Raw genomic sequence first — 13,766 nt, 5'->3', positions numbered from 1 at the left:
AACCATTTAAATGCAAAAACTCTATTTCACTTCCTCGTTCTTACTGTATTCTTCTATGAAGACTGAAATACTCTATAAAATTTCGGGCGATTATATTTCAAAGGTACTGATCGACACCACATACACATCATGCTTTGGAATTATTTGTGAAAATTCTGAATAAATGGATGCCAATATAATCCATACGTAACTATTTCTCTAAAAACTACAGCCCCAAGATTATAACAGAGAAGGCGCAGTAGGAGGAAGGAGAAAGGGAAAGCGAGAGGAAATAGAGAGAGACGGGAGAGGTTAATATCAGTCTACTGAGTGGTGGAGATAACTCGCCACCGCTCCACCACTTCGCCAACACCTCACTTTCCCTCCGTCCAGCCACAAAACCCCGAATTTCTTCCCTACAAAATGATTCTGTTGATCTGCGGTGGAGGGATGATGGTGATTGTGGTGGTGGTGGTGGTGAGGGAGGAGTGTGGTGGTGGTGGTGGAGGTGTGGGCGTGCGTGGACCTCAGTCATGGGTGGTGTGTGGGCGTGGCGCGACTACTGCACACCTGCTGCTGCTGGGTAGGTGGGCGGCAGCGGGAGGTGGTCACTGCGTAGGTGGGAGGTGCTTCGGAGGTGTTACTGTGGAGAGGCAAGCGAAGCAATCAGGGGTCGGGACGGAAAAACAAAAGTCGATGAAAGAATAATAATAATAATAATAATATTAATAATAATAATAATAATAATAATAATAATAATAATCTAGCTCTTTCACCCAGTTAAGGATGTGTGAGGTAGGATTCAGAGAGCTTGGAAAAACGTACAATATTGGATGATTCACTACTCTGAAGCCCCAGACTAGTTTCAATATCTTTGTTATTCGTGACCCAATTGAATTGAAACTTGAAGCTCATTTTCTCTACTTCTTTAGAATTTGTCCTCTGTTACATTCAAATTTTGATAACGATCGCCTTAATCGTTTAAATGTAAATGAATCCAGTGTTTCGGGCTAGCGATTTTCCATTGTCTAGAGTTTCGAGCTGGCGATTTTCCTTGGAATTCAATAACTGAAATGGTTGAATTTTGCCTAGTATAATAATGCCTTCTTTTAGCTGGAGTATGCGAGGCTTGTTTTTAAATCCTTTTCCTTTACGGTGACCCCATTGCCAGAAAAAAAAAAAAAGTTTTATTAGGAGAATTAAAAATTGGAGGTTAGTTATTTAGTACTACATAATCACAGAGGCATTGCAGCTGGCCAAGTGATGCCCGCTCAGCGTCGCGTTGGTGAAATATATAATTTCCGTCATATTTCTCTTTTATTTCAAATGTCGGGGAACTTCAGATGCAGCATTTGGCTGACACAAAACTCTGTATGTACAGTCAGATCCGTTCATTAATAATAGATAATACTAATACTATTCTAGGGTCTCAGAGCAGTGAAACATCCTGCATAAATTAACAGCATTGTATTAGTCGTGAAAAGGCGAAAACAGTTAAAACAATCGATGAAAGAAGAATTAAACATCACTAATAATCACCGAACAAACAGACGAAAACATTCATTAATACAGCCATTATTGGTACAGAAAACTGTCTTAAACTCCAACATGTCTTAACAGATATTATCTATGTCATTAACCTAGCATCGTCCATTCAGCCATAAAATTTTCGATTGTCATTATAATTATGAGAGAGAGAGAGAGAGAGAGAGATTGTAGTCTGCTCACTCTTGTTGCAACACAGGGAGCAGTGGCGATGGAAGATAACAATCAGATGCCTCGTACTATTACAGAATCAATAAAGCGAAAGATTATCCATTAATTAATATTCCCCAGATACCAATGGCAGAGGCAGGCTGATAACGATGGGTGGTAAATGACGCTCAAACAGAAAATCCCTCCAGCCACGACTAAGGAAGAGAACCATGAAATAGTCGCTGGGGAGAGAAAGAAATGACACAATAACAAAAAGATAAGAAAAAAGGCAGATATACACACAGTTCCGACAGACGAGCTCACAGTACATAATTTTGTTATCTGCCGTAAATTCTTCACGCTGATAATCGGACGTGTGGTAATTTCTTGTCTAAATTTGCTTTATGGGATAGTTGATTGAAATTATAATCGTCATTCTGCCAGCGCTCGTTTTACTTACGGGTATCTGAAGAGACCAATGACGTGAAAGAGTTTTATCATGTGACCTGGTTGGCCAATGATATTCAGGAACTGTGAACGCCACATGATATTCAGGAACTGTGAACGCCACGGATCGAGTACTTCGGCTTCCTAATCTAAAACTAATCCTTTCAGAGTTCCAGTTGAGGTGGCGATGTAAAGGAGGGAATTTGCGCGTTATATTTCGCTTATATTTGTGCCCATCGAGGAAAAATTACTTACCTTTGGACGTTTTTCGTATGCAAGACATTTTTCATTAGTCGAGAAAGTGTCAACTTTTTAGAAAAGTGTATGATTAGACAAGATCACGCAGGTTTATAGAAGTTTTAGTGTCAGACCAAAAAGAATGCATGCGAGGAAAAAGCGCGTTTATGCAAGTGCTGTTTACAGATTACCTGCCTTGATCAGATCCAGAAAACGTTCATGATGCTTTTATTTAGAATGCAATTTACCGTCAAGACCATTAACATTGCACTTAAAGTTTTATTGGCCTGGATAAAATATGAAATGTGCGTGGACAACCAAGCAATGATGAAAGGAAATTTGGAAGTAGAAAAGACAAAAGGGCGTAACGTGAAAATAAAAACAAACCTGGAAGGAAAAACTAGCAGAATGAATGGAACGCACTAGAAATAATATATCACTGTGTCATTAAAAGTCAGGAGTTAAACTGCCCTCCCAGCTGCACACACCCACACACTTACAAGACACCGTTCTCCACCTCTTGAACTCTTCCCATCAAACAATTATGTGAATCAACTCAAACAGGTAAAGTCTGGTTTGGCTGGGTGTCAAGTTTAAGACATGCATATTCGAAACTATTTTCGGTGTGTGTGTGTGTGTGTGTGTGTGTGTGTGTGTGTGTGTGTGTGTGTGTGTTGGACGTGGTTATGGAGTATTCCACTTAAGACAATTGTAGGCCTAAAGAATGTCACTCGAGAACCCTCAGGTTGATATACATTTTATGAAATGACATTTTTCAGGCGGTGCAAACGCTACATTTTATTTTACATTTCAAAAATAGCCTGTAGTTGTCTGTACAAAAGTGGTGCAATATTCTGTTTTATCATAAAATAAGCAGTAATCATTTTGAACATTAGCAGTATTTTTTTTTTTTTTACGAGTATCGTAGTGTTAAAGTCGACCTTTAAAATGTGATACCTGTATGTTTCTCTTACAGAGTAATGTCGTGGTTCATATTATTTTAATGTTGCTATAATGTGTGTTCATAAAGAAAAATGAGTTGATAATGTTCATGTTCTTCAGGGATTCAGCCACTGTACTGCCATGAATTATTATACAACATAAATTGTTGCCACCAGATAGTTTCGGTATGTTTAGTGAAAAGGTTTCAACCTAGAAATACATTAGCGTAATCAACGTCTTTGTTACAAGTCGAACTCCGCCGTCGAATTATGTGGTGGTAATCTGACAAGAGTAATACATCATGGTAGTGAAATGGTTAATACGTTATATAAATAATGCTTTAAATTTAAGTAGTGCGCCACAGTAGGTAACTACCCAACGAAGAGTAACAGGCCCAATGATTTTCTGTACTTTAGGAAATCCCTCACTACGTTTGATGGTAACCATATAGCTAATAAGGGTTCAGGTCCTAGGGTTCAAGTATTTCATTGCGTACCGCTCATGGGCAGTGTCTCGTTCCTTTGCCTTAGCTTCCTGGACTGAATAATCAAGCCTTGGGCCCGTACACTTCTGATGGGGCAATACCACTGAGCTCTGTAATCTCAGTGGGCAATGGAAGGTTGAATTGTGGCTGTATAGTTTATAATAATAGGCTGTCCATGTCAGAAAAGCAACAGTTAACATAGGTATTGCATTATATTTCGTTACCGAGTTTATTCCTAATAAATTTTCCATTTCAGTAATATAATGCCTGCCTTATCTCGTACTGAATATATAATAGGATGTATTGCGTACACTATTATTTCACGGTATTACTCCCTCAGTACAGTGACATTATTATTGCTGTTCCCACAGAGTTAAGGAACAGACTTTTTGAACTGAAGGAGTTAGTATTCATTAACCCCCTAACTATTATGTCTTAAATTTAATCAGATTTTTTAGTAGTAGCAAAAAAAAAAAAAAAAAAAAAAATTAGACATGCGTGACCGTAGTGGAGGCAAACCTATTTGTGGTTTTCTGTGACATGTCTAGGTTAAGCTATAATTCCCAGTGTTATTAGTATGTTTTATATGCCGTATAGCTATATTTTGTTAGTTTAAACACTGCAGGTAAGTTTTTCTTTTACTTGTCTCACATTATTTAATTAGCAACAGTTTTATTCCTCATGTGATGATGTACCAAGTGGACACATTACGGTAGGCTGTATGTACTTTTTGTAGTGCTGTAATACTATGTTCTCTTTTTGCAACGCGAAATAGGTTAGTTAGGAATTACTATTACCTTTAAAATAAATGCTAATTTTCTCTTTATTTCAGACCAGTTTATTAGATTATCCGGTGTAGGGCTGTTTCAGTTCTTTTCACTTTACTTAATTTATCGCATTTTTTCCCATTGATAATGTAACGAAACGGCTATATAGCTAAGCTTTCAGATTGTTGCCAGCGGTTACGTCTACAAATGTAATATTATTCAGCTGATATACATAGGGTCGTTTCGTATGCTCTTTCTTTCTTTTCAGCCATCGCATTACTTTAAGTTCTGTAACTGTTTTCTTTACCATATATCTTCGCCTCGGAGGCCGGTTGGAATGTAATTTTCTTACCAGTTATGAAACCGAATACCGGTACTTCAATTAGTGTAACAACCGAATATTTTCTTGCACCGTAGACATAATAGTGTTTAAAATGATTATGTTTTCACGATGAATGTAAAATGTTATGTGAAACAAAAATTATTGTTTAATTCTGCATGCCACAAATTTTCGATTACAACCAGCAACACGAACACGTCTGAGTGACGAAGGCAAAAATGGGTGGATGAGTGAGCGACAATTAACTTTTATGGCATAACCATCATGAGGAGTCAGTGGGCGAAAATGAAATTAAGGTTACAAAATGGTATACTCATCGTGGGAGTCAGTGGGCAAAAATGAAATGGTTACAAAACGGAGCGCAAAAACGTGAAAGACCCGAAAACTGATTGAACATGGCTGACCTTTCTGTGTGGTTACTGTTAGAATGCAAATGATGATGGCAGAACTTGTTTTATTCTGTTTATTTATTATGTGGTTGCTGACTAGCCTAATACACTGTACTGAGGGATGCAGGCACATCACCTATATGGCAGTTACTTGTGTTCCATAAATACATATTAGGGACGAGCACGCTTATAGCCTACTGGTGCCTTCGCCCTCTCAGCTTTAATTGGAAGGCCGTCAGTCACAAAACTACGTTGGATATGCCACGATTACATTGGAAAAGCCTCCTGAGTAAGCAGGTAAACAAACGAGTGAAGTACTCGTAGGTTAATCATAGCTACACGAAAACTACGTACGAAATGTGCATATTTAGTATACAGTAGACAAAATCCAGTGAACAAACATAAGAAAGCGAACACTAAGAAGCTAAGCAGAAAACAGTTTTGCCACAGGAGTAGCAAAACTGTTAAATAAAATAACGAGAATTGGTAAACGGACTTAACTAAAGAGAATTAGGTAAAAAACGCACCCACCTGAAAACGAAAAAAAAAAAAAATAATAATAATAAGTACCTGCACCCACACATGGGGTGTGTCTGTAAACAGGGATTCGCTGTGGAAATTGAAACTCACTGCTCTATTTTCATTATATATTTGGTGTTGTTAAGTATATAGTATCCAGTAAACAGGGTCACTGTAAATCATATAATCAGATTAGTTCTTCAGAGAGAGAGAGAGAGAGAGAGAGAGAGAGAGAGAGAGAGAGAGAGAGAGAGAGAGAGAGAGAGATTTCATGGTTGATGTTTAGGCCTATGGAGTAGAAAACAAGTAAAGTATGAAGTAATGATCTCTGGTAAAAATTAGCAAGGTTATAATATTCCAAGGATGACCAGGATTTCATTGATGGGAAAGGAAAAGGAGGGGGGTCACACATATTTAAGTTACATAGCCAAGACCTGTGGGTGAGAGTTCCGGAGGGGATTTTTTCCTTCTTTGACTAGAGAACTTAACCTTGTGTCGCATAAGCCCTGATCTACGGGAGGAATATGTGCTTACTTGAGGAGTTTATGCTCTGTGAAGATAACTTTGATTTAAACCTTCAAAACACACTTCAAAATCCAACCTACTGCGTAAGTTTTTGTAAAATGTAGACTTCCGATGTTCACCCTCCTAGCTCTACAACCCACCACAAACCATCCCTGTCCCTTCGGTCCCCAACACACACACACACACACACACACACACACACACACACACACACACACCACAGTTCTGGGAGAAATCTGTGCAATAAACCTTCCCATGATTAACATAACCCTACATAACGCCAGTCTTCATCAGGTTAACTCCCCCATCCTCTCCCGCATTCTTAGCAAACCCTGCCACTTCACACTCCTTGCCTTGCCGATCGAACTCTAACTTTGATTTGTACCTTACTGACAGACGTACAACTCACATTTTTCTTTACTTCATAGCCCACCGTTCCAGCCAGTCCCGCCCGCTCGTCTCCACTCTTCATGTCCATTTCTTCTCTACTCCACTTTGGTTTTCCAGAAGTTTTATCCCTCAGAAGTAACCTCAACCCACAGTGGCCCCTTCTCCCATCCAGTTTCACCGGCAAAATATCCCCTCTACACCTCACCCACTCCATTAAGTGTATTTTAGTTTTATTTATTTATTTCTTTGCTCTTACTGAAATTCTCTCAACCCCTTGAATGTTGAGACGAAATAATTAACCCAAACCGTACAAGATGAGGACAACGCTGATATTCATAGGTTATACTTCACCCTGTAGGTCCCACTTCTCGCTTATCTACACCCCCCTGAACACAAACACACACACACACACACACACACACACACACACACACACACACACACACACACACACACACACACTCTCTCTCTCTCTCTCTCTCTCCCCGAACCAATAATCCACAACAACCATTCAGCCGCAAACAGATATCAGGAAGCCATTTTTTTTTTTTTTTTTAAGTTCTTTCGTGACATATCGTACCAAGTCATACATAAAAATATATATATATTAAATCTGCGTACCTATGAACCACTGTGTATCGTTCAGCTATTTATTTATTTATTTTTAGTTAGCAAAGATCCGTAACGCCTTTCAGCTCTGTTGATGGCCTAGTCAGATTAGAGGATGAGTTTGTTTAGTAACCAAGGAGGTTCATTCGAATCTCAGACCCAAGGCTCAGCGAATTCTGAACTAGGCCTACCACGACTTTCAAATCATAAGTGACTCAGTTCCGTCAGATGAAAACAGACAGACTAGCCCCTTCACTCCTATGACATGCTTTATTCTTGCTTCCACCAGGCGATTTATGGTCTCTTGTAGTGAAGGGGTGAGTGGGGTTTGTGTCTATCCTCCACATTACTCTCTCTCTCTCTCTCTGAGGAAACGGGTAGGATTATGGCATTTGTGTGTGTGTAGGCTGAGTGAACGTTTCGTATACAGTAGGTGTGTGTGTGTGTGTGTGTGTGTGTGTGTGTGTGTGTGTGTGTGTGTGTGTGTGTGTGTGTGTGTGTGTGTGTGTGTGTGTGTGTGTCCAGATGACCACTATAAGTCTGCCTTGACCTTTCACCAGCAATAGCATGGACGTTTTGAGGCCTGCACGCGTTGTCAGATAAACCCATTGACAGGAGCACCAATATATATCGGTATCAGATGTTTTCCCTGCGGTGCATGGTGTGTGGAAGCGCTGATAAGGCCGGAAATAACGTCGAGACCTGATATGACTTAAGTGAATTGTAAGTGACCTTTAAGTGAGTTTGAAGTGACTTTTAGGATCTCAGTGGACTAAAAAATCTAAGCCTTCCCTGTTTTTTTTTTTATTTTCTACTTTTAGACGATTTTATTCAGTTATGACGAAGCTTTTTGAAATGGATAGCTTAACTGTAGCTTTCACTTATCCCATCACTGCAAAAGGTCTCCCCCAAACTGAATAGAGTCGTCGTGGGATAGTATGAATAAATTAACAAAACACGTAATAAACCACGTCACCGGACTGAAAGGAACTAAGGGACCTGCACAAACACTAGCTGACTTCATTGCATAGTCGAGAACATTAATATAATTCCACTTTTTTGGTCGAACGATTATAGGTTATTATATTGTTATTATTACTACTACGGTACTATTATTATTATTGTCTCCAAATAGGTTTCAAAAAGATGACTTGCTTGCTATTTATTGTTAAGTGGATCAGTACCGTATTTATGTCCGCAGTTGTACCCAAATTGTCCTGAAACAAGGAAACAGACCTGCAGAAGCGGAGTATGATTTGATCGATATAGACCTGACGTTGAATGAGTGGATTTATATTGATCTAAGTAGTTTGAATTTACCAGTGGGCTACGCTGATTTTTATATGGTTGGCTGTTTCGAATTTCAGTGATCGCGCAGAATATTACTTGTAGTGGATCTCGTCGGCTGTATTGTGACGGGATAGGTTACCAGTCCGACGCTTTCCTCGTGTGTGTGTGTGTGTGTGTGTGTGTGTGTGTGTTTAATGTATCCACAGTGAGATAGAGTGAATGTGTGCATGAAAGGGTGGGTGAATTAAAGTACTTGATACAGAGTGAGTGAGTTAGACAAAGTGCGTGAGTTGAAAAGTGTGATAATTATATACATGGCGAAAGTTAGTAAGAGTGCGTAAGTTAGAGTGAGATAGAATGGGTATATTAGTGAGTGAGACAATGCATAGATTAGGGTGAGTGAGATAGAGTGCGTAGAGTAAAGTGAGATCAAGTGCGTGAGAGTGAAGCTGTCAAGGCTGAGTCAACAACTTGGCTGAGAGCCATACGATCACTCTCACTCTCTCTCTCTCTCTCTCTCTATTTACATCCTTTCGCCCATTTACTAAATTCTGTGACCTCCCTGTCCGTCTGTCTGTCTGTCTCTGTCTGTCTGTTCTGTCTGTCTGTCTGTCTGTCTGTCTGTCTCTCTCTCTGGCATTGTTCCCTATCCTTTGTCTCACTTCGTCCTTGTTCATTCTCATTTTTACACATTATACGCCTTGCACACATTTACTATTTGCTTTGACTCCTTGCTCTCTCTCTCTCTCTCGTTTCAACCGTTTGCACACTTTTCCTCCCTCCCGCTGATACCTTCATTTCCCTCTCTCTCTCTCTCTCTCTCTCTCTCTCTCAACCGTTTCCACACTTTTCCTCCCTTCCGCTGATACATCATTTCATTCCCCCCCCTCTCTCTCTCTCTCCGTCTCTCTCTCTCTCTCTCTCTCTCTCTCTCTCTCAACCGTTTCCACACTTCCTCCCTCCCGCTGATACATCATTTCACTCTCCCCCCCTCTCTCTCTCTCTCTCTCTCTCTCTCTCTCTCTCTCTCTCTCTCTCTCATCCGTTTCCTCCCTCCCCCCCTCTCATACCTCCCTCCTCTCTATCGATTGCCATTACTGGGGTAGTGAGGACAGGGTAAAACAGACCTTCAGGACTTCTTGCACAGAGGTTATATTGGATTATTACACTCAGGGACCCCGTGTGTAATAAGGGAGTGGATGGATGGATGGATGGATGGTTGGATGGGTGAGGTGATAAGAAGGACAGTCATGGTTGGATGGACTGATGAAGTTATAAAGGAGGAAGAACGATGGATGGATGGTTGTGTGGTTGGATGGATGGTTGGGTGGGTGGATGGATGGATGGTTATGTGGATGGATGAATAGGTGGGTGGTTGGTTGAGTGGAGGGCTGGATGGTTGGGTAGGTGCATGGATATTTGAGTGAATGGATGGATGGATGGGTGGACTGATGAATGGATAGGTGGATGGTTGGATAAATTGAATGATGGGTAACTTATATACTGGTACTCAAACTCCTCTGATAGATTAATAAAATTGTCAGGCGTTAGGTTAGCAGAAACAGAAGTCCCACTAGAGTTATCCCGACGTGAGAGGGTTAACGGTAACAGTAGTAACGGTAATAACGGTGAGGATCCTGTAACTCATGCACAACTGAATAACCACATAACTACAGTCTTTTGGCTGGAATACAACAGGCCTGATACAGGAGAGTTACCCCGTGCATGAGAGGGTTTAACGGAAGGCATAGAACAGACCATTATAGACTTTCCATGAGCTTATTGTTTTATGCTTATTTTATTTTATTTTCGACAGTCAGACGATTTTCCTCACTTTGGGGACGATGTTCAAACTTTAGGGATGAGACGCAGTACCAGCCAAACCCCTTCACAACAATGATATGTATTTTCCTCAGACAATTTCCTTTAAGTTCAGAAGAATCTCTAACTTTGAAAAGGTGTGGGAATGCTGTATCGAATCCTCCGTCCCCCTTTCCCCCCCTTCTCCCCTAAATTCGAATAAAAGTTTCCTGACCTCAAAGTTAAAATGGAAAATGTGTCATCGGACTTGAGGGGTTAATTCAATCTCTCTCTCTCTCTCTCTCTCTCTCTCTCTCTCTCTCTCTGCCCGAATTTTCATCCTTTTTTCTAGCATATTTCACGTAGATCAGTGGCAGTTGCCTAATGACAATACTGTCGCTCAACATCCTTTTCGTGGCACTTCTTCGTGACTAGTGTTAATCTATTGTTTTATATACATACCGTTACATATATGTGTGTATGTATTGTATATTTCCTACCGGTATATATATATATATATATATATATATATATATATATATATATATATATATATATATATATATATATACGGTATATACTGTATATACCAGGTATATATATTCATGATGAAGAAATGGCAATTTTAGGCCAAGGTGAAGTGAACAGAGTATAGCAGAGTTCCATCATAAGTTCAGAACAGATCTTGTGGTGATAGGCCGTTTAAAGACGTAGCACCGCTTCCTTTGCGATTTGTTTTTGAATACTGCTGGTTAATATCCTTTTGAACCTTATTTACGAAGAGTACGGTGATCTTGCAATAATTTTAACACAGAAGACGATAACATAGTGTAATAATACAAATAAATCGCTTAGGAAGAGGTGTTAGGGTGCCTCCTTAACCGACGAGAATACCGACTTTGGTGATACATTTCTGAATATCTGTATTACTTGTCGCTAGAGGGGTATTGTATTTAATGTATTCTGGCTACCGAATGTAAATATTTTAAGCCTCATAGCACAGGCCTCTAGTACTAAACTGAACTGAATCGTATGTTAGAGAGAGAGAGAGAGAGAGAGGCTGAAATAAGTAACCATGTTTGTTTGATGTGCTTATGTCCATTTTATTTATTATTTATTTATTGTTTTCCTCAGGTTATTCTGTCCAGCTTAGGAGAGACTTCGAACTGGAGGGGTTAGATAATTATAGCCTTCTCTCTCTCTCTCTCTCTCTCTCTCTCTCTCCCTCTCAATAAAATCTTCAGGAGACAGATTAAGCTAAAGCTATACCCTGAGACGTCCTCGGTGTGAAGGGGTTAATGAGGGTGACTGGAGAGTGTGACGTTGGCCAGGTCAGTGGTTGCCATGGTAACGGTGTGGGAGTCACGAGCACATCACCCTCCCCCCCCCCCTCTCTCTCTCTGGCATTAGGGGTTCCGTAGCATCGTTTTCTTTGCGATTTATTATGTATTCCGTCTTGATATTACTTTTGTTTTAGGTATTACCATCGATTTAATTATAAGCAAGGTACAGTCAGATAAAAACGTGTCATAAGCAAAAGTTAATCGCTGAGGATAAGGTGCTACGGAGCCTTCCAAGCCACCTATATACATTTTACAGGAAGAACAAGAGATATAGGAAGATTCTGTACTTTCGTTGTCTCTCCTGCATGTAAAAAAGCCTTAGTTACGACAGGAAAATGATCTTAAGTTTATTTTAATAACTCAAGATTGCCCTCACTCCGTCTATATGAAGTTAATCTTGGAAAAAAAAATATATATGGGAAGGATATAGAGCTGTAGTATTGTCTTATTCTGCTATTGAACGAACGAAAGCGGCTGCCAAAGGACGAAACTCTCTTACAATTTAAAGTGAACGAACTATAGTTGTTATCGCCTTGCTGGGTAACACGACTCTTAACTTTGGGACTTAACAATTTTCCTTCAGCGAATTGTTTTCTTTATTGCACCTTAATAATCTATCATCCCCTGTGTTTCATCGTTTTTAATATCGACAGAGCTTCCTTTGATAAATTAATTAAGTTTAATCTGCGTCAGTAAATTAGAAGGGACGCAATGTGTAGAATAAATAGCTATGGAAGAGATGTCACGGAAACTTCAAAGCCATTTATAATACGGCCCTGTTCACAGCTCGTTGTCGGGGTGCCATTGTTGATATCCTGTAAATCATCATCATCATCATCATCATTTTTATCATCATCATCACCATATCACCACCACCACCCACCACCACCACCACCACCTTCTCCATCATTATTATAGCTTCATCATCACATCCTCCTCTTTCTCTATCATCATCATCATCACATCATCACCACCATCACCACCACCACCTTCTCCTCATCATTATTACCGTATATCTTCATCATCACATCCTCCTCCTCCTGTCATCATCATCATCATCATCACTATCATCATCATCATCCCGTATTCCCACGCATAAAATAGGGAAAGCAGTAGCATCTAGAAATATCAGATTTGTTTTGTGTCACCCTCACTGCAATGCCATGAATGTTAATTAGCCTGGCCCCAACTCATTTAGGCTAAGTGTGTGTGTGTGTGTGTGTGTGTGTGTGTGTGTGTGTGTGTGTGTGTGTGTGTGTGTGTGTGTGTGTGTGTGTGTGTGTGTGTGTGTGTGTGTGTGTGTGTGTGTGTGTGTGTGTGTGTGGGGCAGCGAAGGGGTTAATGAACGCTGTATCAACCCCTTATAGGTCGAAAATTTTCCTTATATCCGCATTAAATTGTCATGAGGTGCTTTAGCAAGAAGAAAATGGAAAACACGTCATTGGGTTGAAGAGGAGGAGTCGAACTGCTTAGCTCAGAAGAATGCTGTATCTTTATTATTATTATTATTATTATTATTATTATTATTGTTATTTTTATTTTCACTGGTGCTGGAGAGGGACGCCTTCAAGTGGTGGCATCGGTATAACAGGGCGGTTCAATTGCCTGGCCATACAAACGTCCCTCAACTACTTCCCTGTCCCCGGAAAGGAGTATGGGTGGACTGCCGGAGGATGGGAACTCAGCCTGCAGTCCACCGGGTTTTCGTTCAGATGAGCATGGGGTTATAACTACTAATACTACTACTACAATCACGTCATTTCTATCTTTTCCTTCTCCAGACTTTTCTTTGGTATTTTTTTTTTCAAACGTTTTTCTTCGTCACAGGATTTTTTTTCTCCAGACGTCTTTCTCAGCTATCGTATTTTTTTTCTTTCTCCAGACGTCTTTCTCAGCTATCGTATTTTTTTCTTTCTCCAGACGTCTTTCTCAGCTATCGTATTTTTTTCTTTCTCCAGACGTCTTTCTCAGCTATCGTATTTTTTTCTTTCTCCAGACGTCTTTCTCAGC

At 40.0% G+C, this 13,766-nt stretch overlaps 1 long non-coding RNA gene across 1 annotated transcript in view; it reads right to left on the bottom strand.

Moving 5' to 3' along the window:
• Nucleotides 1–291: 291 nt before the first annotated feature.
• Nucleotides 292–13,766, bottom strand: part of LOC145394942 (uncharacterized) — a 41,057-nt gene continuing 27,582 nt past the window's right edge. Inside the window, exon 5 of the long non-coding RNA XR_013896521.1 lies at nt 292–622. This is a non-coding gene — a long non-coding RNA (uncharacterized LOC145394942). The remainder of the gene's footprint in view (nt 623–13,766) is intronic.

Source organism: Coenobita brevimanus, chromosome 29, assembly GCF_032717465.1.
Source record: "Coenobita brevimanus isolate Jiangsu-jjx chromosome 29, ASM3271746v2, whole genome shotgun sequence".
Taxonomy (NCBI): domain Eukaryota; kingdom Metazoa; phylum Arthropoda; class Malacostraca; order Decapoda; family Coenobitidae; genus Coenobita; species Coenobita brevimanus.
This window is presented reverse-complemented; position numbering and strand designations above follow the sequence as displayed.